This window comes from Bicyclus anynana, chromosome 10 (genome assembly GCF_947172395.1).
Source record: "Bicyclus anynana chromosome 10, ilBicAnyn1.1, whole genome shotgun sequence".
Classification (NCBI taxonomy): Eukaryota; Metazoa; Arthropoda; class Insecta; order Lepidoptera; family Nymphalidae; genus Bicyclus; species Bicyclus anynana.
In genome coordinates, this window is record NC_069092.1 from 5114239 (window position 1) to 5140961 (window position 26723).

The 26723-nt window shown below is 34.3% G+C and overlaps 1 long non-coding RNA gene across 1 annotated transcript in view; it reads left to right on the forward strand.

Moving 5' to 3' along the window:
- The window catches only part of LOC112057773 (uncharacterized), a 65577-nt gene that overhangs the window by 29226 nt on the left and 9628 nt on the right, over positions 1-26723 (forward strand). Inside the window, exons 5-6 of the long non-coding RNA XR_008251135.1 lie at positions 2091-2133; positions 21380-21436. This is a non-coding gene — a long non-coding RNA (uncharacterized LOC112057773). The remainder of the gene's footprint in view (positions 1-2090; positions 2134-21379; positions 21437-26723) is intronic.

Below are 26723 nucleotides of genomic sequence, written 5' to 3' on the forward strand. Positions count from 1 at the left end.
AACAGGTAAATTTATTCTCTATGTGCAAAACTTCTGCTAGGATTAGATACGGCAATAGTCGAACGGGTAAGAAATAAGAATCAAATCATAATTCATTTAGCTACATATTTCAAGCATTTTTGAAACGTCAAGTTATGTCATGATTTAATGGTGATAATTAAAGTCAAGCGAGGTTTCCAAACGCGCCTTGGTCCGAGAAGAGCCCACAACAAACTCTGCCAAGTTTTATTTTCCGACCCCTAGACTATTGTGATTGGAGTCAGTCACTTTATCCATAGAACTATTAAGTCTCTATCTATTCTTATACTGAGTCTTTATCATTTCTATATAATAGATTTGGATTACAAGGCGGTAAATGTACAGCTTTGCGCTTAGTATGTGTGCTCAGTATTATTTGTGGATTTCGAACGTCGGCCTGAGACAACACGGGGATTTATCATCGGTTTAATGCGTGGCCGCTACATAATCCCAACAATCTGTTGTTATGACTGACTCGGACATTGTACATTATGAATTTATGCCTCCTGTTTGCGTGAATGGGATTTATGAACGAATTATAGCTAAAGGTGTGAGGATTACATGTATTGGTATCGGCTAAACGTAAATGTCTAATCGATGTTGTTATGTTACTCGCAGTTAAGGTTGATTGTACTTGGTGGACTATCTGTGCAATAGCTTTGCGTGGTAGCATAACATACTATAATGTACTATACTTTGCGGAGATTCTTAAAAAAACAATGAACAATTGTAATTTTTTTCTACTTTCCTCTTCCTTAGCAAATTTATGTAGCAACAACACGCAGATTTGACAAATACTGACAAAGCACAGAATTTTTTCTGTCAGATCTTTGCATTGGTGCACAGATCAGGTTTTCGCGATGAATAACAAAATTTGGGTAATTTCGAATTTGTTATATCCAAATTCAGATGTAGTATCTAGGTGTGGGAACTGACTAGATACCATTTTTCTAGTAAATCAATGCATAGGAACCAGTAAAGGGTGCGATTAGAAGCCTCACCCTTTCAGAGTAAATTCAATACATTGTTTTACTGCATCGACTAAACAAAAACTAAACAAATGCACACTGAACAAAAGATATAGGAACAATGTAGTAGAGTAGCAATAAAAGACTACGATTGTAAACAATTTCTTTAGAAACAAACATCTTGCTTCTCGGATAATGTAATGAGGGCAAATTCAATTATCCCGCGCTCTTTTGTTTTTTTTTCCCTACAAAACAAACGGGAGTACTGATAAAAACCGTGATGGAAACTGCACATTTATTGTGCAGTACATTGCCGATTTGTATTGTGGAGCGTGGTCCCTATATAGCGCAGCACCGCGGGTTCGCTCGCAGTATCTCCCCTGCCGCCCGTCGCGGGAAAGAGCCGGCGAGGTCTATTCAAATATCCCCTGTCTCTTCACACCCCTCCCCACCCGCCAGCGCCTCGCAGTCTCGTTCATATTTCGTGTTCCTATTTTGCGCAGCATCCCCGGGTACCAAAACGCGCGCGACAGACGTCGAAACGACTTATACGCCTTAACAAAGTTTCCAATTTAAACTTTACTCCTTCGTCTTAAGACTGAATTTTGCTTGGTCAAAGTACGTTGACTTAAGCCATTTCTTGTAAGATAAATTCCGCCTCCCGAAGCCCGGAATAGGGGTAGAGATTCAGTACAAGTAGCGTGTAGGGGCGCGGCTCGCCGCAAAGTTAGACGCGACTGAGCTTCTGACGATAACGACACTTCATGCGAATACATTCCTATATACTGTTACATTATATCAATACCCAGTAAGGAGCACTGTTTTAAAAAGGTACGTAGTTGTGACTGTTAATATTTTATAAGGTACGGTATGAGGTGAGAGTTCCTCGGGGAAAGTTACCGTATAATTTGATTGCGTCAAACGCTCCCTAATGTGATTTCGTTCCCTCACCTTCCTCTGAGTGACGCGCACAAGTGTTGTTGACTTGTTGTTTCAATTCTGTTACAACTTGTCTTCTTATATTTGTTTTATCTCTGAATGTTGTAACTTTTTTGTGATTTTAGTGATGTGGAAATGGATATTTATCTTACTCTGTCGTTTCAGATGCTGGTGCCGGGCGCTTTCCTGTGTCCTGACTGCGTTTTAGGTAATGTATAATATTTTGTTTTTTATGATCATTTCATTAATTTTAAAATAAAAAAGTTAAATTAAACTATATCTTAACATTATGTTTAAAGCAAATTGATTAAAAAATATTAATTTTATATTTTTCATAAAAATTAAAGTATCGTTCGCGTGAAATTCGGTATTTCTCGAATATTTTTTTTATGATTATAATTTTAATTACATATAATCAGCTGATTTGAAAGCTTTCTTCTAGCTAACTTAATCTACTTTACCAAATCCCATATAATACTTGAAAAAAATAAAAAAGACGATGAAATATTTACATGTTACTATATACATGTTTAATGTATACATGTTTAATCGTTAAGATTTACTTAAAAATTACGTTTCGGATCTCTTAAATTATCGATAAGATAATTCGACAAGCAACAACTTTGGTAATTTTTATAAAAATGAAATATTGTTTTATAAGCGTGACCCATCTACTAGTACTTATTATAGTAAACTGACAAGATACATAAGCAGATATAAATAGGACAGATTGTTTAATGAATTTCTAAAATTACACTTGCTTTCGGTCCTTTCAATAATATTTTACTTACTGCTTAAAGTTTGCTACTTTAAGTACTTTACTTCCTTTTAGATAACTATTTTACTTTTAATAAATGTTATATTTCAATTAAATAAAGCAATACCTATATCAAAAGCTAGCTAATTATATCACACTGGCCATTCTATAACTTCAACTCATCAAAGTTTCCCCTACCATTTCCCCTTAAAGTTATAATTTTTAAAAATATTTATGAGCTAAATCTCTATACCTTATAAGGGGTAATTACTATAGTTTCATTACTGGTTCATCATCATCATCATCATCTCCTTTACCTTGTCCCACATAATGTAAATACGTCATCATCCACTCCTATAAATACATGTTCTCTTTTACACACTTCAACCATCTCTTTTTTGTCCTTCTTCTCCTCTTGTGTCCTTCCACTTGCAGTTTCGACATTCTTCTGATAATATGAACACACATCCCTTCGTATTACATGTCCATACCAAGCTAACCTTTTACTCCTCAATTTTTCTGTCACTGGCGCCACTTTCAGACTTCCTCTTATATACTCATTCCTTATTTCATCCATTCTCGTCACACCACACATCCATATCAACATACGCATTTCGTTTGCGTGCATTCTCCTACTGTCCGTCGCTTTTGCCGCCCAAAATTCTGATGCATACAGACTTTCAATATTGGCTAGGCGTGTCAGTCAGATTTTCTTTATAAATTTAATAGATGTAAATATACATACATATGAACACGGTTTCTTTTCCGACTATTTATAACAAAGTACATATCGAATATTCTAATTGTAGCGAACCGTTAAATATGGGGTTTATGTAGCTGTTCAATAAAATATTAAATATTTTATATTTATAACAAAAAACTATTTTCGAAATCGGATTTTATATTACGAAGCTATGAAGTACTCATATAAAACAAAAAAAAAAACGCGTCTAATTGAGAACTCCTCCTCTTCGGAGGTCGATTAATATTAGAAGGAAATATATAATCGAAATAAAGTTTCTTTTGAGATTATGTTAATTAAACAAACACTTCGTTTTTAAATTACGTATCTATACTTGTATACTAAGCTGAAGAGTTTGTTTGATTGAACGCGCTAATCTCAGGAATTACTGGTCCGATTTGAAAAATTATTTCACTGTTAGATAGCCCATTTATCGAGGAAGGCTATAGGCTATATATTATCTCCGTATTCTTACGGGAACGGGAACCACGCGGGTAAAACTGCGCGGCGTCAGCTAGTTATCGTATATAAGGGAACCCTTATGTCATCTTTTAGTTCTCCGTCTGTCGGTCTGTCTGCCAAGACCCTTTTTGGGAATATGTAATTTAAGATGAAATTTAAACCGTATACTCAGTCTACGGTCTCATGAAATTGTGAAAATTCCGTTTAAAGAGATCGTTTTAGACCACGAGTACCTATAAGAAAAAATGTCAAAACTATAAATTTGTAATTAAATCTTAATAAATAACTTTAAATAGTTTAAATAATCTAAAAAAACACGCTCTTAACACGTACTTAAAATTTGATTAAGGTCACGTGACTATTTTTTTCGTATTTCTGACAGCAAACTCTGTCATTTGATATCCATATCATAGGGGTGGAACAGCCAGTCCGCCATCTTGGGGAGGCCGCCATATAGGATTTGTAATAACTTTTCTTAGCTAGTTATCTATTGTCAGAACTCAGAGCGTGTGCAAAATTTCATCCTAATCGAAAACCGGGAAGTGGGTCAAATTACGATTCCAAGATTTTCTTACATACGTAGGTACAAGTGAAGCTAATATAAAGCGTGTAAAAGTGTTTTAAGCTGAATTACATGAAAAGCGCAATAAAAACTGAAGCAATTCGATTGATCTTGCGTACGGAAGCATCGGCTTATCGGTGGACGAGTCTGATTCACATTCTTCCCGTTTTTTCTCAAACAGGAACAAATTTTATGGAACGCAAAAATACACTTACGAACATCTTTTGTCTAAAGGTGCCTTTACATTCTATCCCTACCTACCTAATTTTTTCATGTGTAAACAAAGACGGAGCGTCCCCGGGTTCTGTCTGCATTCGCTAAGATTCTATGGAAAATTCTAAGAAAGTTCCAGCCACTGGAGCGTCGATACACAGTTGTACAGTTGCTTCTTTTGGCTGATCTGAAAATCTCTAGAGCATGTTATTCGTTAATATTCTTTTGGTATAAACACTGACTAGCTGTTGGTTTAATCTACCGTTAAAATTGCACTAGGACGATTTCAACAAATCTTCTTTTTAATTTTCAAGTTAAAAAATCTATATGGCCACAATTTGTTTACTAAAACATCCACAGCATTTATTTTGTTCCAACTCCTAATATTTTAGCGAAGCGTTATTGTTACACCCAAAACACTAAATTACTTTGAAAGCGTTGGATATGGCTCCAGTAATTTTGTTTGCGACTGAATTAGGTTCTATTTGCTCGCTCGGAATTTGAAATCTTTTCTATTCGTATGCAGCTCTATAGTTGAAATTATTAAAGTTTTGGACAAAGCAATTTTATTTAAATGCATTCAAGTCTTTTCTTACTCCAGACTTGCTTGAATAGCAAGTTTCAAGTTGTTTTTGGCAAGGGCCGACGTAAATATGATCTCATTTTGCTTCTTCTTCAAACTGAGCTTATACTCGTACATACCTATTTATATAATATTTATAAATCTTTTATGTAGTAACGGTCTCGTCGATCCAGTGGTGCAATGCGGCTTTGGATGATGAAGTCTAACGTTCAAGTTCCTAGTCAAACTATACAATATAGAACTTTTCATTCTTTTGTGAAATTCTCAGTTGCAGTTCTGAGTTGTGAGGTATTTGGCATTCACGGACTACCTACCTACCTTTGACTAGGATCGGCTTCCACTATCTCTCTTAATTCATCGTTATTCACCTATGTGGGCGGTTTTCCTCGTGGCTCATTCTTTAAGTCGAAATTTCCATCACGAAAGCGTTTAAACCAAAATCGCACGGTGCGTTCATTAGTAGACCCCTCTCCAAACGCAGCATTGATATTGCGGGCTGTTTCTGCCGCGTTAGTTCCGCGTCGGAACTCGTATTCAAAAATCACTCGAATTGTATCCATCTTTCTTGTCTAAATTGAATAACAAAAACAATTGAAAGCCGATATTCAAATGTTTCACATTTAAAAAAAAGAACATCATAGAAACTATTTGAAAAAAGTTTCATTCGAAAACCTCAAACCATGAAGATTCTATGTCAATTCAAAAAACCTATTGCAATAAAACGGCAATTTCATACTTTAACCCCTATTATATCGAGTCAAAATATTAAACTTGCTCGGGATAAAGCTAAGTCTCCATATTATTATTTGTATATTTCTGTCTGTATTACACCACCAAACACTCAATTCTCCAGTGGCGCCTGATATGGCTAAAGCAATTTACTCTACGACCGGTTATGAGACGCTGAGGAGTTACTTGTTTGCCGAGGAAAAAGGCTTACAATACGGTTTGTTTCTCGACAAAATTAAATCCATTGAAAGTAGAACTTATTATGGATAATCTTGTTTATTTAAACGGTGTCTGTGGCGTCGTATAAAATCTTTACTATAAATGTGTGCTGTATAAAAATCAAAGACTTCTTATGATTTTCATAAATCAACCAACGAGATTTAGTATTTTATCCATTTATTTATCTTCTAAGTTCTATTTATTTCAAATTGAATTTTTTTTGAATTTTTTCTTCTTCTTTGTCCTTCCATAATGATATGATTCTTTCTCCACTTGACATCACCAAATCAAATTTGCCTATTACTCATCTTCTTTACAAATCTCCCTTTTCCCAATTTCTTACGATGATCACAATATATAGGAATTGTTACCTCATTACACAATATTTATCTAATTTCTCTATCAATCAATTTATATACGTATTTATAATAATTACTTTGATTTGGGTTATTATGCATTTTTAGTTTTAAGTATTAATACATTCAATTATATTATGAATCCATTTATTGGTCTCAGATAACCGATATAAGTAATAATACAAATAAAATGTGCAATCGTAAATCATTGTCCCAATACTGATCGATATGGTGCAGTATCGGATAGTAAAATTTATTCCCCGAACGTGGTGTTATTTATTTCTTTGCAATTACGATTTATGACGCTTATCCGAAATGATTGGTTCTCCTACCAAATAAAATACCAGATACCTAAAATCGGATTGAAGCCTCAACGTAAATAGAGAGCAGTAATATTGATTTCATTCAATTTTATGTTGATCGGTAATTGTCAATCTTGCACAGATACTCTTAGAGTGGCAAAGGGTGAATATAATTTGTATCAGGGAGTCTTTTATCACAATGCTAGAACTATTCAACAAGAAAAGAATACATTTTGAATATTATTTAAGACTAGCCAATGTCTGGCAGTTTCACTCGCATAGTTACCATTCCCGTGAGAAAACACTAACAAATAACGTAGCATTCTAGTGGTCAATTGTTTTTTTTTAATAAGTACAGTAGATCCAGAAATTACCCCCTACAGTACAATTTTATCATCAAATGGTTTTGTTTTTAACTATAAATGGTATTTTAATACTAAACGGCCCGGAAACTTCTTTTATTATTTATTAGTATTTTGAGGAATTTTAATTTCATATAGATTCTTATACAAATTATCTTGACTCTTTTACCATACGTTGAAAAACTCTGTTTAATTCTATATTTCGTTGTTATTTTATACAGGAGTTCCTAAGGTAGTACGGTGAGGTTGTAAAAAAAATATAAAGCAAAATTACGCGTCCAGCTAACTTAATTCCATTTTATGCGATTTTAAAAAGCACTTTAAAAGCGCATCTGGCTTATACAAGAAAACCGGGGCATAACTTTCCTTTACTATCGCACTGCATTTTCAGTTTTTAGTACCGCATTAATGCAGGGATAAAAAATAATAACGTAACAACGAAAAATTAAAATAACCGAGGAGCGCGCTCAACAAGTATAAAAGAATTTTTATTGAAGACTACTTTGAAAAGACTATTGAAGTCTTTTGAAAGATGTTTTTAGCGTGTCTAAAGAAAAGTTAATGGAGTTTGTAATCCAGTCAAGTTGAAATAAAGGTAGCTATATATTACAAAGAGGGATCTTTAATGGAAATCATAGTAGATACTAAAGCAGAGCAGTACTAAGAGCCATGATGACCTAGTGGATATGACCTCTACCTTCGATTCGGAGGGCGTAAGGTTCGAATCCGATCCGGGGCCTGCACCTCCAACTTTTCAGTTATGTGCATTTTAAGAAATTAAATATCACGTGTCTCAAACGGTGAAGGAAAACATCGTGAAGAAAACTGGCATACATACCTGAGAATTGTTCAATAGGGATGATGACAGTTTTTTAAATGGTATATAAATTAGGAGTATGCTAATAGTAAAGCAATATTGTAAAAGTAACAGGGTATGTGCGATCATTACTTTCGGAGCAACAGGGATTTAAAGGGTCAGATTTGCGGCGTTGCCGCGGATCCCTGAAAAACGCCCCATACAAAATGGTACGATTTAATGACGTCGTAGGCCATATTTATCGTTAGATTTGTATGGGCGTTCAAACAAAATTACTAATATCTTTTTTATTTGTGCGTTTATAATTCAAATATTGAAAAATATCACATTTAATATAAGGAAGCTAAAACTGTATAAATTTTTATTTAATTACGATAAAAGATTTTTACAGATTTTGAAATTTTATAATCTTATTTCTTTGCAAATATCCAGACAATCCTTGCTTTTTTGTATAAACTAGTTAACATTGACCTTATTTACCCGAATGTATCATAAAAATCAATATATTTGAACCTAGTCATCATCCCCATTCTCTAGGTGTGTGAAGTCTGTCAATCTGCATTGATTGGGTCTGTGTGGTGGACTATTGGCCTATACCCTTTTCGCGTCGAATTGAGAAACTCCTCCTTTTTTGAAGTCAGTGAAAAATCTTGCAGTGAAAACCAACCCATGCTTTCTTATGCACGCCATTGACGATCAATTATTCTCACGTTTCTGCAGCACCCACGACTATAACTGATCGTGTATTGGTCGCTGCGTTCATGACGGTTCGTCTTATGAAACGTCTTCACTGCCGTTTGCGCTACGTGAGAATAATTGACAGTCAATGGCTGACTTTATCCAGGTATGCACGATGATCTCTCATATAGTTCTATCTAGCACTACATACTAAATCAACCTAATTTAGAGTTTAAACTAATTTAAGAGACCAGTTTGACCTCAGTTTGGATACAAATTGCATGCAATTAGATGACATTGAAATTCCGTCTTTATTCATTTCAATAATTGGGTTTGTAATCGTTGAAACAAGCGACTCACTCGGACGAAGTCGCATTCCGCGCTAATGACTCCAATGATGTCATTTATTATTGAGCCAATTCCTTTGAATTACAAATGACGCGCACGTCTCACTTTTATGTTGAGGGGCTACTGAGTTGTGTGTCGTGATTGTTGTTAATGCTCATTAGAGCATGTTACACTGTGGGTTTATATACCTGACTAGCTGATAACCGCGACTTTTTCTGTGTGGATTTGGAATTTTTATTTTACCGCGGGCACTGACGGGTGAATTTTCGAATATGTTTTCCCAACGGATAGTTATTTCATAATGATTACCTGCATTCTAAATTGCAGTGCAATCCGTTCAGTTGTTTGAGCTGCATAATATTAGATCAGTATCTAAAGGTAGAAATTTTATCCCCCAACGCAACCTAAAAAATCATCCCCACTTTACATGTAGGGAGGTCGCTAAAAAATATTTATTTCCAGATTTTATTTTACGACTTTGTTCAAATTTTTAAAGTAACATACTCTTGGTAATTTACAGCTTTATAGTAGTAATAGTCTCTGCGCTAAACCGCGGACGGACGGACAGACGGACATGACGAAACTATAAGGGTTCCTTGTCCACAAGAGACAGAACCCTAAAAACGAGTGATAGCAAAATCGGGGGATATTGTTTTGATATAGTCATTACGTCGAAAAAAACGGCTCAAAAATGCAAATGAACCGAGTAATTATATATATATGATATGACGTCTAAGAATAGACGCGTAGTTCCCTTTCCCATGATTATGCGGAGATATTATTAGATCCAGAGATTACCCCCTACAACATCACAGACTTTACCTTTCTTTAATGTTAGATAATAATTATAGTCTTCACGTTTCTTTTTAATAACATCTTAATTTAACAAATCAGTCGAATTCGTAGTACCTACAAATCGTGCACAGAATTTGTACTGCGGTTCGGATCTAATACGTATGCTAATTTATGATAGCTCTCAGGAATAGATGTCACCCCAGGCGCGAAATTACGACCCCTGTATCACCCCTCTTGCTCGCCGCCATTTTGCCGTTTAATTTTGCCAGCCGGAATTAAAATACACTCAACTTTTTCACTGCTAATAGTGCTTTTTGTTGCAACGCGGTTTTTTCAATTGTTTGTGTTTAGTTTTTTTTATATTATAGTTAACGACTGTTGATACAATGGAAAACAAAATTCATCTAATATTAACCCTAAAAAATCTGTGTGATAACGTAACGTAAGAAACCATACATACAGCCGAAAAAAGAACTTACTCCTTTTTGAAGGTCTGTCAAAAATCTGTTATTTAAAAACAACATAAGGAACATCTTATTGACAAGATTCAAATAAGTAGGTACTGTAAAACTATTGAAGCTTTATAACAAAACTTAATATCTAGTAGATAATATTTGGCAATCAGTGTTGTTTTGGATTTAAATGTATTTATTTATTTATTTAAACTGGACACCAAAATCTTATAATAAAATATATAAGTTACGGCAATTATTGCAGACCCACTTATTAGTTGTCACAGCATGAACTAAGGATAAGGATAAGGCCTAGTTCGCACTACTCCAGAAATCCAGCCGAGTACAAACGATTTTTGGGTGGTAAAACCAAAAATCGCTGGCACCCGACTAAAACAATAAACTAGTCCGAAGTAGGTATATTTATGACAATACATTTTTAATGTAAAAGCCTTCATAATTATATTGTATTTTTAATACGAGTATTATCAGATCAGTGTACATACAGTCCTTCTTTTTTTGATGATACAAAAATTAATTATGTAGGTAAATAGTTGTTTTTATAATTACGAGTACCTAGTATGTTCATATACGAGTAGAAATTGTCAGTTATTGTAAAAAGCACTAAATGAAGTGATAAATAAATTAATGGCGATAGTTTGTTGGTAATGTTAACAGTGTATCTATTAATTAACGCATTTAAAAGCAAAATGCTGTAGTGTTGAGAGATAAAATATGAAATAGAGTGCCATAAAGTGTAGCTATCATGCAAATTATATCTCGCAGAGTAAATTCGAGTAAATGGGCGTCGTATCAATTTACGACATCGTTTTCACCAATTTGAGCAGTGTTGCCACTATAGGAATCAATTTTAATATAGAGTGCCACTCGTGTACATTATTTTTACCTTTTACTACGGTCTGTGTAAAATTGTAAACGAAAGAGGTTTTATGTTTTTCACATATTTGCCTTTTGACCTACTTTCTGTGATGTCGTTCCATATTTTGTAATTTAATACTTAATAAGTTGTTCCTACATGACTTTATCGTGTCGGGTCTTATTTTTCCAATAATAAAAGCATAAAATACGAGTAAGTATACGATATTATTTTGTATACTTACCCAAGTCCCATGTTCATTTCAACCTTCATAATATATTATAACTAGCGGACCCGCTCAAGCTTCGCTTTGACTTATTAATTTATTTATTTGCACTTCTTCCCTATCCCTACTCCTACCCTACCCCTACCCTACCCCTACCCTACCTCTACTCTACCCCTACCCTACCCTACAACTACCCTACCGCTACCCTACCCCTACCCTATCCCTATACCATAAACCTACTCTACCACTACCCTACCCTACCCCTACCCTACCCCTACAAAAAACAGTATACTATGTCCTTCTCCTGGCTCTAAACTACCTCCCTGCCAATTTTCAGCTAAATCGGTTCAGCCGTTCTTTAGTTATAAGAGGAGTAACTAACACGACTTTCTTTTATTTAAATAGAGACAAATAATTTGCAATAAAATAATATTGTGACTATAAATTGAGATTATAAAGATTACTCACTCAATATTATAGAGAGGAAAGATTTTTTTATTTGTTTGCATTATTGATTAGGCTCCAAAACTATTGGACCGATTTGAAAAATTCTTTCACTGTTGGGAATATTCTTACACTATCTCCGGGTGATATAGGCTTGCTTGATTTTATCCCTGTATTCTTAAGGTAGAGTTAGGGAAAAAATGAAGTCCATGAATGAAAATCATTGTTTCGTTCAGTCGGTCGGTCATGGGTGTGATAAATTAACATTTTACTCAACATTCATAGAAAAAACAGACGCTGTATTAAAAATTTTCTGTAATAATATTATTCTAAAGTTTATATGTTTGTCGGCTCTCATTAATTCTGCCGGGACGCTGAAACTTGCATAAATATTATTTACGACCCCGACAACCTCTGCTACTAATTTTAAATGAATTCCCGCTTGTATTAAACTGAAAACTTTTGTTGTATTTTCTTAACGCGACTTACTTTTCTCAGTGCACTTTTATGTTCCCAAGAGTTCGTTTGTTGTGAAAGATTACTTGGTTTTATAGTTCTGGTTTTATGCTTTTAATGCTCCGTATTTTTGGGGTTTATGTCGTAACTTCTGGTTAGGTATATGCAAGTATATACCTATTAAGTTAAAGTAAGTTTAAGTAGATACAGAGTACATTCTGTTTATACAGAAATAAGACAGAAATGTATAGAAAATGTTTTGTATTACCAGAAACTATTAAAAAGCTTTAAATTTAACTTATCGACTATATTATTGTGAACATTACTTAACATAATTTACATTTGTGTTAAATATATATTTTTTTAATTAAAAACATAAATTTCAACGACTCACAAATTTATATTATCACAAATTAAATCTAATCAAATCAATTTTACTAAAAATTAATAAATGGAAAAATTAAATATGAAAAAAAAAGAAATAGAAGTAAGAATAGAATTTAGTGTTTTAATTCAGCAAAGCGGAGACAGGTAGGTATTTATCTAAGACTAAAGAAAGGTACCTGGAAGAAAATATTTCCCCGTACTGTTCATACGAAAATGTGTATACTTAACACAAGAAAATACCCAGTGAAATTACTTCAGGGTGCATTTTGTTTGGCTGTCGGTTATCTCTTAACCACCAACAATAACATCATGTATACGGCCATTTCTTTTTCCAAGTTCTATTCCCAAGCTCCTATGCACAATAGCGGTGCGATATGCAAATGCAATTTAAGCTAACAGCATTGTGCCGAGACTTATCTAGAGGCGTCTTATTGTTAGCGGCGAGATAAACGGAGCGGATTTAGAGCTTAGTCTCTGTTAGTTTTCATCGCAGCTTTAGGATTTAGAACTGTTTACCCTGCAATACTTAGTGTAGAAATAGTTTCGGATTATTGTTATTTGGAGAATAATCTTTTTGTATACCTAACATTAATCATATCAAGTAAGATGCTTATTGTTCTTTAAATTTGGTACATGACTGCTATGAACATTCCATTTTTTTTATTCAAAACTTTATTAAATTGTACAGTAACGTAATTGTATAGTAACGTAGAGAGCCGTGATAGCCCAGTGGATATGACCTCTGCCTAGGATTCCGGAGGGTGTGGGTTTGAATCCGGTCCGGGGCATGCACCTCCAACTTTTTAGTTGTGTGCATTTTAAGAAATTAAATATCACGTGTCTCAATCGGTGAAGGAAAACATCGTGAGGAAACCTGCATACCAGAGAATTATCTTAATTCTCCGCGTGTGTGAAGTCTGCCAATCCGCATAGGGCCAGCGTGGTGGACTATTGGCCTTACCCCTCTCATTCTGAGAGGAGACTCGAGCTCAGCAGTGAGCGACAGTAACGTGATATAAACATCTGCTTTGTTTTTTTGTTTGAACTTTATACACTAACGACAAAGGAAAAAGTACAACATCTATACTAATATTATAAAGAGGTAAAATTTGTGGTATTGTAACGGGTGACCTCTATATCTACCTCTGAAGAAAGCCACGTTATTTGTGAGTGTCATAGTTTATAATTCATCCCCATATTCTCACGGGAATGGAATCTGCGCGTGTGAAATCACGGGGCGGCGGATTGCAGTAATAAAAGCTGTTTAAACCCAAAATTCGTTTTCTTAATCTGAATTACATTTTGAGCAAGTAAATTGCCGACTATATATGCACAGAACGTGGCAATTATAACGCTTGCACTGGCATCACTTAGAATAAAGCACTCAAGTTTGGCAATACACACTTGAGCCAAATTTACATAACTATGCGAATAGCTTTAGCGCATTAGTTCTATTGTGCATACTATCGCAGTAGTTTGGAAACTATGCTTAACTGTTTGCTAACTAAACTTTAACAAATTTGGAACATTTATTTATTATTTATTTATTTATTTATTTATTTATTGTATATCCTTAGTATGCTAAGCCAAAACGCATACAAAGTACAGACTTACAATATAACAATATTACAGATAAACAAATTACAATATAATCTATCTACAATACAAACACATAAATTGCATATTTCTATAAAATTAAAATTAAAATTTATGCACTTCTATCTAAGTATAACACAATATTTTGAATTATAACAAGTTTTTTTATTTAATTACAATACTTTTAACCCCAAAGGTTATAAGTTCTTGTAGTTACTACTATACTTAATTTTCTTGCACTACTTTAAAGTTAATTACTTCTACCTAAACTTCGTTTAACTATAACAGCTTTGCGCTCTTGCTAATAGGGTTTCCTAGGCATTAACATTTGCATAATACATTAACTGCAAATTCTTTATTTTTTTCATTTAATAAAATTTTGTAGACGCAATGAATTTTAGAGCCAGCTTTTCTCTATTATATTAAAATAAAAGTTAACATGTTGCAATTTTCATAAACGCTACCCTCACTGGAATTCTAAGACTCCCGTTGGCAAATCGCCGAGTAGGAAGCCTTGTGGTAATTGCCTCGCTGTCACTCGCACCGCTTACAATAAATCCACTGAAGTTTAGGCAATGTACGCTCGAGATTCGAGCCAAGTTACACTTTGGGAATGTGCATGTGTGCATAACTTTGCATAACAAGCTTTGAGACATTGCTCGGGACATTAAAGTAGAGAAATTGTTGAATCTGGATTAATATTATATTATATCTTTATGAAATTATGTATACTTAGCCAGTGGCGTAGCTAGGCACTTAGGGTCCTGGATTAAATAAATAATGGGGCCACACTACTATCAAAACTATTCGATCACGATTGTCCGGTAAAGATTCGAGGGCTCCCTGAGCTCGTTGGCCCCGGGGCATTGCACAGCCTAGACCCTGTGTACCGATGCCATTGTACCTACTTAGCTATTTCGTGATAAGGATAATGGAGTAAGGATTCGATTTAAGATCTGCTTATAAAAAAATATTATTTACTCTGAAAATATTAATTTTAGAACATATGTTCTTTAACATTTTGATATTGATTCTTATTGTAATCGATCGCCTAACTGTTCTCCACTCCTTAGGACAGGCTTGTTATTTTATTCATTTATTAGGTTTATTATTACTAAAATTATAAAATTTAACTAAATTATAAATCAATATAATTAGTAATTATTTACAATTAAACACAGCATGGACTAAAGAAGAAAAGTAAATAAAAGATAGCTTAAATATAACAAATAAAGAACATACATATTAACTTAAAAACAAAAAAAAAATAGAGAAAGAATGAAAATTAAATAGGATGAGCACATGAGTCACAAGAGTACCATGTAGAAAATTTGTTAGGAGCGAATTAAATATTTTTTCCAGTTCGGGTCAATTTAATGATGCACAGTCTTTCCCGACTAGTTGGAGGGGAATGGGAATATTGGTCATATTATCTATACTAATATAATAAAGCTGAAGAGTTTGTTTGTTTGTTTGATTGAACGCGCTAATCTCTGGAACTACTGGTCCGATTTGAAAAATTCTTACAGTGTTAGATAGCCCATTTATCGATGAAGGCTATAGGCTATATATTATACCTGTATTCCTACGGGAACGGGAACTACGCAGAAAATATATGGCAAATAGTTTAAAAACTAAAAGGATAACTACCATACTCAGGTTATTGCGCTATCTTAGCTGCAAAAATGTGCAAACTCAAGCGATCAGTTTCGCACATCTATAAGACAGTTTGCTCTACTAGTTTGTTATTAGTTTTAATACCTATTTTCGTTCCAAACAGATAAGTGTCACAGTTTATAAGTGTGAACTTATGGAAGTGTGTGACTAGGTTAGTATAATTTTCGTAAATTAAGCAAAATGTGTTCCGCATTAGGGAAGTAATGGTAATAGTGATCGTTGTTACGGGCTTTTATCTTTTAGTAGGGTATTCGGTTTACTACCCACTTTTATTGAGGTAAAGTCCTTACATTTGGTTTTTAATAAGTTAACCCAAAAAGGACTGTTTTAATGATAATAATAATATTTATTGATTCACTAGTAAATACATAAAATAATTTTACATAGTTCTGTGATCACTACACTAGGATTCCCTGTATTGTAGTAAATTTAAGTGACTAATATTACCTATAATTTATTTGTATTAATAATAAATAACAGATGAGGGTATATATTTCTAATGCCGGTTCTTAGACCAATACGGTCTGGCCATCAACACCGACATTTATGACAGTTATCGTTATAAAGTTAAACCCTAAATCCGTCTATCTATATTGCAACAAAGTCTAAGCTCTAAAAGATCTATAATATAGATAATGATGATAATAAAAAAGTTATAAACCAAGGTAACTATTAAAACTTTGTCCTTTAACATTCATTTGATGTTCTTAAGTCTATCGGGGGAGTTATTTTGAGGTGACCTTAGTCTTCTACTAAAGAGCTTTAGGCGCTTGTTAATGACATGAAAGCTCCCATTGTTGCCCACACGAGACGGCGACATTGCGACTATCTAGCATAGGCGGATTAAAGGCAAAATGGGTAGTGAAACAAGTAGAACTACACCTATAGCTTCACAGCTTTCAGTGTCGTATTATGGTACCCGTAGGCTACAACTGTAACTACCTCTTCTATTAGCTACTACTCAAGCTATTAGTTTTAAATATCTACTTACGTTACATAAACAAATATGTCATTATCATCATTAACAACCCATATTCTGAGCACTGTTAAGCACGAGTCTTCTCTTAGAATGAGAGGGGCTACGCTAATAGTCCACCACGGTGGCCCAATGAGGATTGGCTCGTATCATTAGACGATAGGTACGAGTATATAGTATAAACTTTATAGTATATACTCAGAGCTCAGATTAGGCTGGTTTTTATGCAGTTTTTTCAGCATTAGATATAATTATTCAAGATGAAGGTTTATATTTATAATAAGTACATATTAATATAATCTAGTGCAGATTTGAAGTACCGTACGTTTCGTCTCGGTTGGCAGCGGTCGGTGACCGTGGTGTTAGCCATAAAAATATAACTTATCATATTATTCATATCTACATACAAGCCGAGTGAAGCCGAGGCGAGTCACTAGCAGGCTATACTTCATATAGATATTGAAGCTGCGGTCGTCTGCTGGTAGAAAATAATTTAATATCATACTTGTGTAGATATTTTTGCACTAAATTACGAGGGACATAACGGTCAGTTGCACTAGCCTAAGGCCCGATCCTCGATAGTCTGGCGCGGAGCCAGACAAGCGTGCAGATTTATGTTCAGTTTAATATTTTCATACACTTTCAGGTTCTATATTTTCGATCGTTATGTCGCCTGTGTCATTGTTACACTGTGAAAATATGGTTTGGAATTTATTTGTCTTTTAAAGCGAGCTTCGTTGTAAAATCCTTGGAAGTTATTTACCATAATAATATAGGATTTATAACGTAACATTTTGATATTTGTAATGCTTGTGCCAGTAGCGTAGCTAGGTGTGAGTAAAATGGGCCCTCGCCCATATACTTACACTAAAAGATGTCTTGCAGGGTGGTTTCGATGTACCTGCAAATACTGTTTTACTTACTGTTACATTGACGAAATACAAGGAAAATATATATAATATGATCACAAAAATGGAATAGGTATAACCAAAATCTCAATATTATGTATATAAATGCGAAGAAAGGTCGGACGGTCTACACGAAATCTCGAAAACCACTCGACGTACCAAATTGAAATTTTGCAGTGAGGTATTTTATTGTTAGTAGGTATCCGCTAAGAAAGGATTTTGGAAAAAGGCTAAATTAAGGAGGTCAAAGGTATAAATAATGTTAATAGCTATTACAGTCACATCACATAGATAATGCGTATATAAGCTACCGCTTAAGTATATTGGAGCTTTAAAATCTATTACGCAAGTACCTTCCAAAGTCACCATCGTCAAATCTCTGTACTTTATTTATTTTTAAATTAAAAAAATATATATACAGATTTATAACAATTGCCTACTGTATTTAAAATTGTTCATCTCGGGCCGTAACTGAAGCTTGTCACTAGTTCTAAATAAGGGTACAAGTATACCTCTTATAAAGAATAAACGAGTAATAACTTTTGTAGAACTTTCACAAGGTATCATAAATATAGAATAAATATTTTATGACATTATTTATCACCACCCAGCCGTCTACAGTGGTTTGTAATGTAACACGATATATGGCTGTGCGAGTACACACGAGCCAGAGTAACATAAAATGGACGACCCGTGAATGTAGCAGCACTTTGGTACTATATGTAATATTTCCTAACTGAATATTTTATTAGGCGTAAAGATTTCATTGCTGCACACAGTCCACGAACTTTGGACGTGATATGGTTCACTCATAAACTGTGACGGACGAGTGTTATGATTTAGAGATTACTTTTACTTTTGCTTTTGTGGATATTTAAGCACATTGTACATGCACTAGGAATCAGGACATAAAAACGAAGAGTCGTAGTGTGTAGTTACGTAGTAGGCGTTTTATTGGATGTGGGTAGCGTTGCTACATGGATTTGATGTTTTTTTTTTTTTCAAAAATAAAGCCTACGACATATAGACAAATACAAAAAATACGACACGCCAACGTTATGATGTATTCATGAATATATAAATTGAGGTCAAGTTTCTACTATTCTTATTAAAACAAAAATTCTAGAATAACACAAACCTAAACGCATAATTCTGAGTACGTTTTTCCATCTGAGAATTTTTGGAACCAATTATGCCATTGACGGGCTTACGTTGTTACTTCGCTGCTTGCAAAAATCCTAAATATTTACTGAGAATAATATTTATGTATTTTCGCTACTGTGATTAAAAGATAAGCCAAAATACTCGAATAAATAAATTTATTGCTTTTAAAAACTGTAAAACAATGGATAATTTATTAAATATTCTAAATTCAAATTAACGTGATAATAGGTAATCTCTGAAGAGCGTAAAGTTAGCTCATTAGCTTTAATATTAAGAGGAAAGTTTTTGTGTAATGGCCTCAAGTTGAATATACGTCGGTGTGCCTATTCAGAGATATAATGTATTAAATCTCTAGACACTCGTATTCTCAGTACTAAGTATAACATTAGGACAGTATTAACGTTATCAAAATGCCCATATCCAGGGCCGTCTTAAGATATCTGGGCCCTTGGGCATTAACAATTTTAAACACTGACTGACAAGAAATAAATTTAATTAAATAAAAATTCTTAGAATGGCAATGTCGGCGGAGGATAACAAATGCTTTTTTTACATTTTTGGTATTAAATTTTTTTTTTTAATTTTTACTGACATTATGTATTAAGAATATGATTGCAGAGGCTAAAATACTTTATAGGCCTAGATCTTGGGCTTGCCATCATTAAGTAATAATAGTTTCACGGTAAAGGGACCGGACTCAACGTCGAGTGGTCCTGGGTCCTTTTTTTCGTATGCTGAAATAGGCAGTGCTGGACCTTTACCTTCTGAAACCCCTCCTGTCGCCCTGTTGTCTGTGTACCTTTCAGCCTATCACGGTTAGTTTATTTATTTAGATTAGATAGATAGATCTCGTCCGTTGTACTAATGTACCCACTTTTAACAAGCATTAATGACTTATTTCAAGGGAATCGGAATATTGGGCCTATTTAAAAGATAAGCATGCCAGTGAATAAAAATACTCGTGTGTAATATAGGTATGTTCCTAAAATATAATCCGAAATTAAACATTACTCTCACTTCATTCCTTCTGATGTCTTATTTGAACAAAGTCCTTCCTACATTAACATTCATCTCTCCTATGATAATTTAAATGATTCTATTAAATACATTAAGAATTTCTAATCTTCAATGTTATAAAGACGTCATAGTCTACGGAATAATTTGTCGAGTTCAAACATAAAATTTAATTAATGCGGGAATGAATGGTCATTACCCTTTCGAGATGATCTTACATTTTCGTCAGAGAGATATACTTTTATTTGATGTATTAATAAAATATATTTATCTACTGAAGATAATATAAAAAAATACGCTTTGTACACAAGTGGTGTGAAAGCATTAATGAGAATGGAAGAAGCCAGTGAGATAAGCAAGGATCGTAGCAAGCGGCAGACGTGATCTCTGCCTTGGTTTGGCAAGTTCGTTGATGACACTCCCATGATATGCGGGCGACGGGAGGAAAGACTGCGCGGGTGTGAAATCGTGCGTGCGGGGAAGTGAGGTGCATCAGTCGTGGGGTTTTCATTCATCGCTACACGCCCCCCGGCCCGCTCGGACCATCGGGAGTATTACGAATGAAGTTGCCAAGCTATATAGTCATTCCCTAAGAGAATGAGGTGTGATGTTGAGTATTTGTATGTATTCTGATTGCTGATCCTTTGAAACCTTCTACCTCCCAATCCCACCATCATCAAAAGTCTTTTATTTCCTAAAAAACAAACCTATTGACTATGGTTCAACAAAGCATGCTTCATAATAGGCTCTCTCTCTACATATATCTTGAAAACATATGCAGACACTCCAATTATTATCCTTATCATACTGTATCACGTGAGTTTTAGCCGTGTTTCATAATCATTTATCAATTGTCATTGAACAGGGGAAGAAGTTGTATAATTTAGTTTTTTACCAGAAAAAATATCTGTTTTGTTTATTTTAACTAGCCGATGCCCCGCGGTTTTACCCGCGTAGTTCCCGTTCCCGTGAGAATACTTGGATAAAATATAGCTTATGACACTCAAACAACGTGGCTTTCTATTAATGAAAGAATTTTCAAAATCGATTCAGTAGATACAGAGATTACCCCATACATCACCGATAGAGTATTGGTGAAATTTAGTCGTTGATAAATATCCCATAATAGATAGGAAGAAAATATATGTTACAACTTTTAGTACTTACGAAAACTTTAAATATTCATACAGTAAAACACATTAGTAGGAAGGAATACGGATACCAAGGAAGATACATTTCACGTCGCTGGAAGAGACATATTGCTTTCACATAAAATGTGGGATGGTGGAGTTAAAGTTATGCCTGTTGTAGTCAGCATATTGAAATGTGACATTTGGGACTGAATGTTTCAGGCCCAGGGGAAAACACGCCGATATGAATACTTGCCGATGCAGAAAAACATTTCAGAGGTAAGATTTAGTGGCTTTAACCCAAATTTATTTATCAAATTAGAGGTTGTCCTTTATTGATTTTAAAAACGTATTTTGTTTCATACCTAAATCTATTTTTTAAAATGTTTAATGGAAATGTAACTTTAATGAATGAATAAAAAAAATCCTATTTACATTTTATAATGATTTATTGTCTTTTAACGTCACTTCTTTATGGTTATGTAAAAAATAATAAAATGTTCACACGATTTAAACAATTTAACAAATTGCTTTGACTGAATATACGAATTTACTCAATAATTTCTAAACGATGCGTCTCATATTACTCGTAAATTTTTAGAAAACGCACAATTCTGAGCATGAAAACGTACTGTCTATATTTTAAAGATAGATATGTATCTATCTTATTAGGTATATTTGCATAGCTTCTATCGCGGGCTTTGAGCGCGGCGACCGAATCAAGAAATTCCGTAACGAAAATAAACCTAACACCCAAACCGTGGATTAAGTTAACATATTTCGACACATCGACTCAACTGGACAAGTGGTGTGAAACTAAGGAGCAAAACTAATTCCAGTAAGGATTCCGTAAAGACATTTTTTATTTTTTTTATTTATTTATTCTTTTGTTTTTAATTATTTTCTAAAGAAAAAAAAAATACTACATAAATAAAATGAATAGTTGATAAAATGTGCTATGCAATACAATGATAGGTCGTTGATGCAATAGCTTTACGGTCCCCGAGTGCCACACCTATTTTTTTATCTCAATTTTTCAAATAACCAATATCAACACCAAATAAGATCACGTCATTTTATTTAACAGCTCATCGATCGCGAACTGTTGTTAGACTCGCAACTTGTTCCACGGAGCGTTGTTTGCTCGCCGTCTTGCAAGATTAATGATAGCAGGAGGACACTACACAGACCCCCGGGAGGGGATGGGGTACAACCTCTCGCAGTACAGTAACACTCCGTCGCTATTTGCCCTAATTGCACGTAAATATTCACGCCAACTCCTACCTGCTCGGGATGCTTGTATCCTGCTCGTTGAATTTATAAATGAGCTTCAATTAAGACGAGCTCTATTCTCGAGTAAATCTGATGGTTACGCTACATTGTACTTGTCATTAGCGATACTGTACAAATATAGATATAAACAGCTAACAAGCGCTAATACATTTTATGTGTAGTTTCGAATGTAATCGAATTTATTTAAACAAACGTTTTTTTTATCTATACTAATATTATAAAGCTGAAGAGTTTGTTTGTTTGATTGAACGCGCTAATCTCAGGAACTACAGGTCCGTTTTGAAAAATTCTTTCAGTGTTAGATAACCCATTTATAGAGGAAAGCTATATATTATTCCCGTATTCCTACGGGAACGGCAACCACGCAAGTGAAACCGTGCGGCGTCAGCTAGTATATTTATATATTTAAATGTATGTAATGTATCTGTGGTTAAAAATGTAAAAAAGATATTTAAATGAGTTAAATTGCTTTATTTACGAGTATATTGGACAGCACTACCTTAACTATGACGCCATCTCTAATATTTATTTCTACAGTTGCATTAATTAGTAAACAAATACCATAAAATTCGAGACGACTGACAATCTCAATAATATAGTGAAGGATGTCGTATTTTAAAAATGTACCTACAGTAGGTAGTACTGCTAGCATTAAAGAAAAACCCATACCTACATATATTTTTATTCGAGATTTCGTTGTATTTTTGTGGTAGCCATTATTTTGGAAAGCTAGATAAATGGCCGCATGACAGGGGATTGAGTGCAATCGAGGATTTTCCGGTCGAGCAGGGAGTAGCGAGCGTTACAAATATAAAATGTAGCACCTCCAACATTCATTTCATCCTTTTTTACAGATTATACTGAAATAAATGCTCTAAAAATTTAACGTACCGTATTTTAATTAATGTTACAATTTTTAAAGTAATTCCTTTATTCATATGAGTTGTGGGTTTTCAAAGTTTCAAAGTTTAACTTGTCTGAGGACTTCGTCTTATATACCTAGTTACATTATTGTTATGTAGAGCGGCAGTGCGAGACCTACATCATTGACAAACCGAAGCCCCGTGTTTTCATCTGCTTAGTTCCCGTTCAGGTGGAAGTACGTGTTTAAAATGTCACCAAAAGATAGAGTGATTCGTGGCTAAGGTATGTAATTTCATAAGGTGTTATGTAAATAAATATGACAAGTATGGTTGGAAATGGCTGAAAAATCAAACCGCCTGGGAGAGTTAATCGCAACCAAACGCTACCTCATTTCTAAAAGAAACATAACCAAACAATGCATGTTGGAATGTATCTACAAAAAAGTCAACGATGGCCTACCTAAATTTATTTTGGATAATCAGTTTTTTACAATAGCCAATTACCAATTATATGTGAATGAAGCTGGAAAGTCTGTTTTTTATTCAAAAGAGGCAGAGATTGCCGCGGGCGTCTGATAGTACATATATTGTAAAGGAGATGGTCCATTTCAGGTCCACTCTTGTACCCCGAATCATTAAAATTTAAAAAATAGAAGCATTTTATTAAAATTTATTAAAGTGAATAAATCTAACTAAATAAAAAGAAATAAATAAAGTAAAAACCTAAGTTTTTGATTTATAACAAGATGGCGCACATAGAGCAATTATGACATGACAATTGACAGCAAACGTCAAATCGATGATTGCATTGGAAACGTCATCTACCCGCCATTATTACCCCTATTAACGTTGCATTTCTTGGGAGATAATAAATATTATTTCGAAATAATTAAAATAAATTCGTAGATTTGTTTAATCAAAAATAGTTAAAATAAATATCTTCTTTTATTTCCGCTAGGGTACAATGACTGATCTTGGGCTCCATACGATTTTGGACCATCTCCTTTAGATAACTACTCCAGAAATAAGTTACGAGTAAGTTACAGCGTTTCAGTTAGGTTGGAATTAGTTACGATACTAAAATCTCAATCGTTTCAAGTCCGTCAATGCAAGAAAATTGATGAGTCAGGCGAACGAGCGAGCTCGTATAAAGGCCTCGCGGGAGAACAATACCAGCTCGCCTTTCAGCGATCTTCCCTACGCAATTAAGCGAACCTTTTTTGTTCGCCGCGCTTTCCGCTACTACATTATCGGTACACAATAGTAGCGATGATTTGCGAAAATGCCGAGATTATTTTTTGCGAGATTCACGGAGGCCGATTTGTTTGATTTGTAATCCCTCGTCATGCGATCGAGAGAAAAGTTTGCGGTGAAATGAATCTCGGAGGATATTTTTGATGGGACGTTTTTATTAATGACAGATTTTGCCCACTATGGAGCGCTTAATGACGTAGTTTAAGATATTATAACGTTGGATAAAAAGTACTTAGGGGGTTAAAAGTAGCCTGTGTTATTCCAGACTTTATTTAATCTTTGTGGCAAAGCTTTATTATCATCATCTGCTGTGATTTAACTAAATATATTTTTGTTAAAGTAAAGCTTGTGATAATTTTGGTTTAGGGTAGTTATACGCTTACGCTTATAATTATTATAAAGCACATTACAAGTCAGAGATGCTGGACAAAAGAACAAATCCATCAAAATACCTTTCAATTCAACTGAAGTGAAAATATTACGAATTCAAGGCTGCTCGGGCGTAATCTGGGGTTATATTTTTTACCGAAATTTAATTACAAATGTTCAAGGAACATGTGATCTAATTAATATTTTCGGGGTAAATAATATTTTTATTAAATAGATTTTAGAATGTGTCCCTTATACCCATCCTTATAATTACGACTTAGCCAAGTTTGAAGTATTTTAAAATGCAAGGATAGATAAAGGCCTGTGTTATTTGAATTACTTTGTTTGAAATCATAGAAAGTTTTTATTATTTAGTTAAAAACATATTAATTATGCAGTTTGGCTCCTATAAGTGGACTTGCCAACACCTTAAAGTTATGGGAAATACTCCTGAGCACCCTGTATAAGTATTAGGTTTTAAATATTTAAAGCAACCGTATTCTGTAGCAATAACGCCATCCACATCGACGTAATATTATTTTGAAAAACCCCCGTATGTCATGAAATTATTAATCACACTCCCGATCAAGTCTTCAATATTCTCTTTCAGTGCGCTTTCATTTGAGACCTCACTCGATTATTCTTCCTCACTTTCACCCCCCACAACTTTTAAACGGCTCAACCGATCTTTATAAAAATGTCCAAGAATACTCGCATATAAGTCAATTTTAATACAAAAAAAATCTAAATTGAAATCGCTTCATTCGTTCGGGAGCTATGGTGGTGCCACAGAGAGACTGACAGACAGACAGACAGACAGACAGATACATCAAACTTATAACATCCCTCTTTTTGCGTCGGGGCTTAATAACATCATTATCAGTTATTTTTTATGGCCACTACAACAATGCTACTTACTTATACGCTAGGCGTCCTTGTAGGAGAGAGGATATTCAAATTTCATTTATTTCAATTAAGCTTATAGACTACAAGCCCTTGAACAAAAATTACATGTGATATGAACCAACATGAATAACGCTTAGAGGGCTGTTACTATATCAGAAAATAACTCTGAGCACTATGCCGACATTTCTGAGCGGTACAGGTGAGTACGCGAGTGAAGAGTAAGGCTTGCGACTCTTATCTTTCGACTCCTGCGCTGGAAAAATGTACGGCTTTTACGGGTAAAGTATCTGTATAAGTGAACAAAACGAATTGCACAAATGCCGTACAGCTCAGACCAATTATTGTATAGGACCTGCCTCGCTAGACATTACTTTTCTGTCAAAGTATATGATCAACGATCTAATGCGATTATAAAAACTGTCTCTATAGTATCGATGTTAAATAGTTGTAATCGTGTTCGTTGGTTAAAGATCTCCGTAAAAATATCTTTTTGTGTAATTGAATTGTGTAAAAAACGGGCAAAAACTTGTAGTTTAGTATAAGATATATACAAAATCTAAGCTCATTTTCCTCAGAAAATGACAGACAATTTTGTTCGTCACTATGAGTGCGATACAGGTCCTTCTATAATTGGTCTGAGCCGTACAGTAATAAATGACCTATTTTGCTTCTGCAATTGTCGACAATTAAAAGTTTGTTCTGACTTCCGGCACCACCATTTTAGTACGGCACTAGGATTTTCGACATTTAATCGTATTTAACACTATAACAAAGCCGTACATTAATAATTAGTCGTAACTCATCATTTGTACCTGAGAATTCCATTCACTCGCGTACTCACCACTATACCGCTCAGAAATGACGGCATAGTGTTCAGAGTT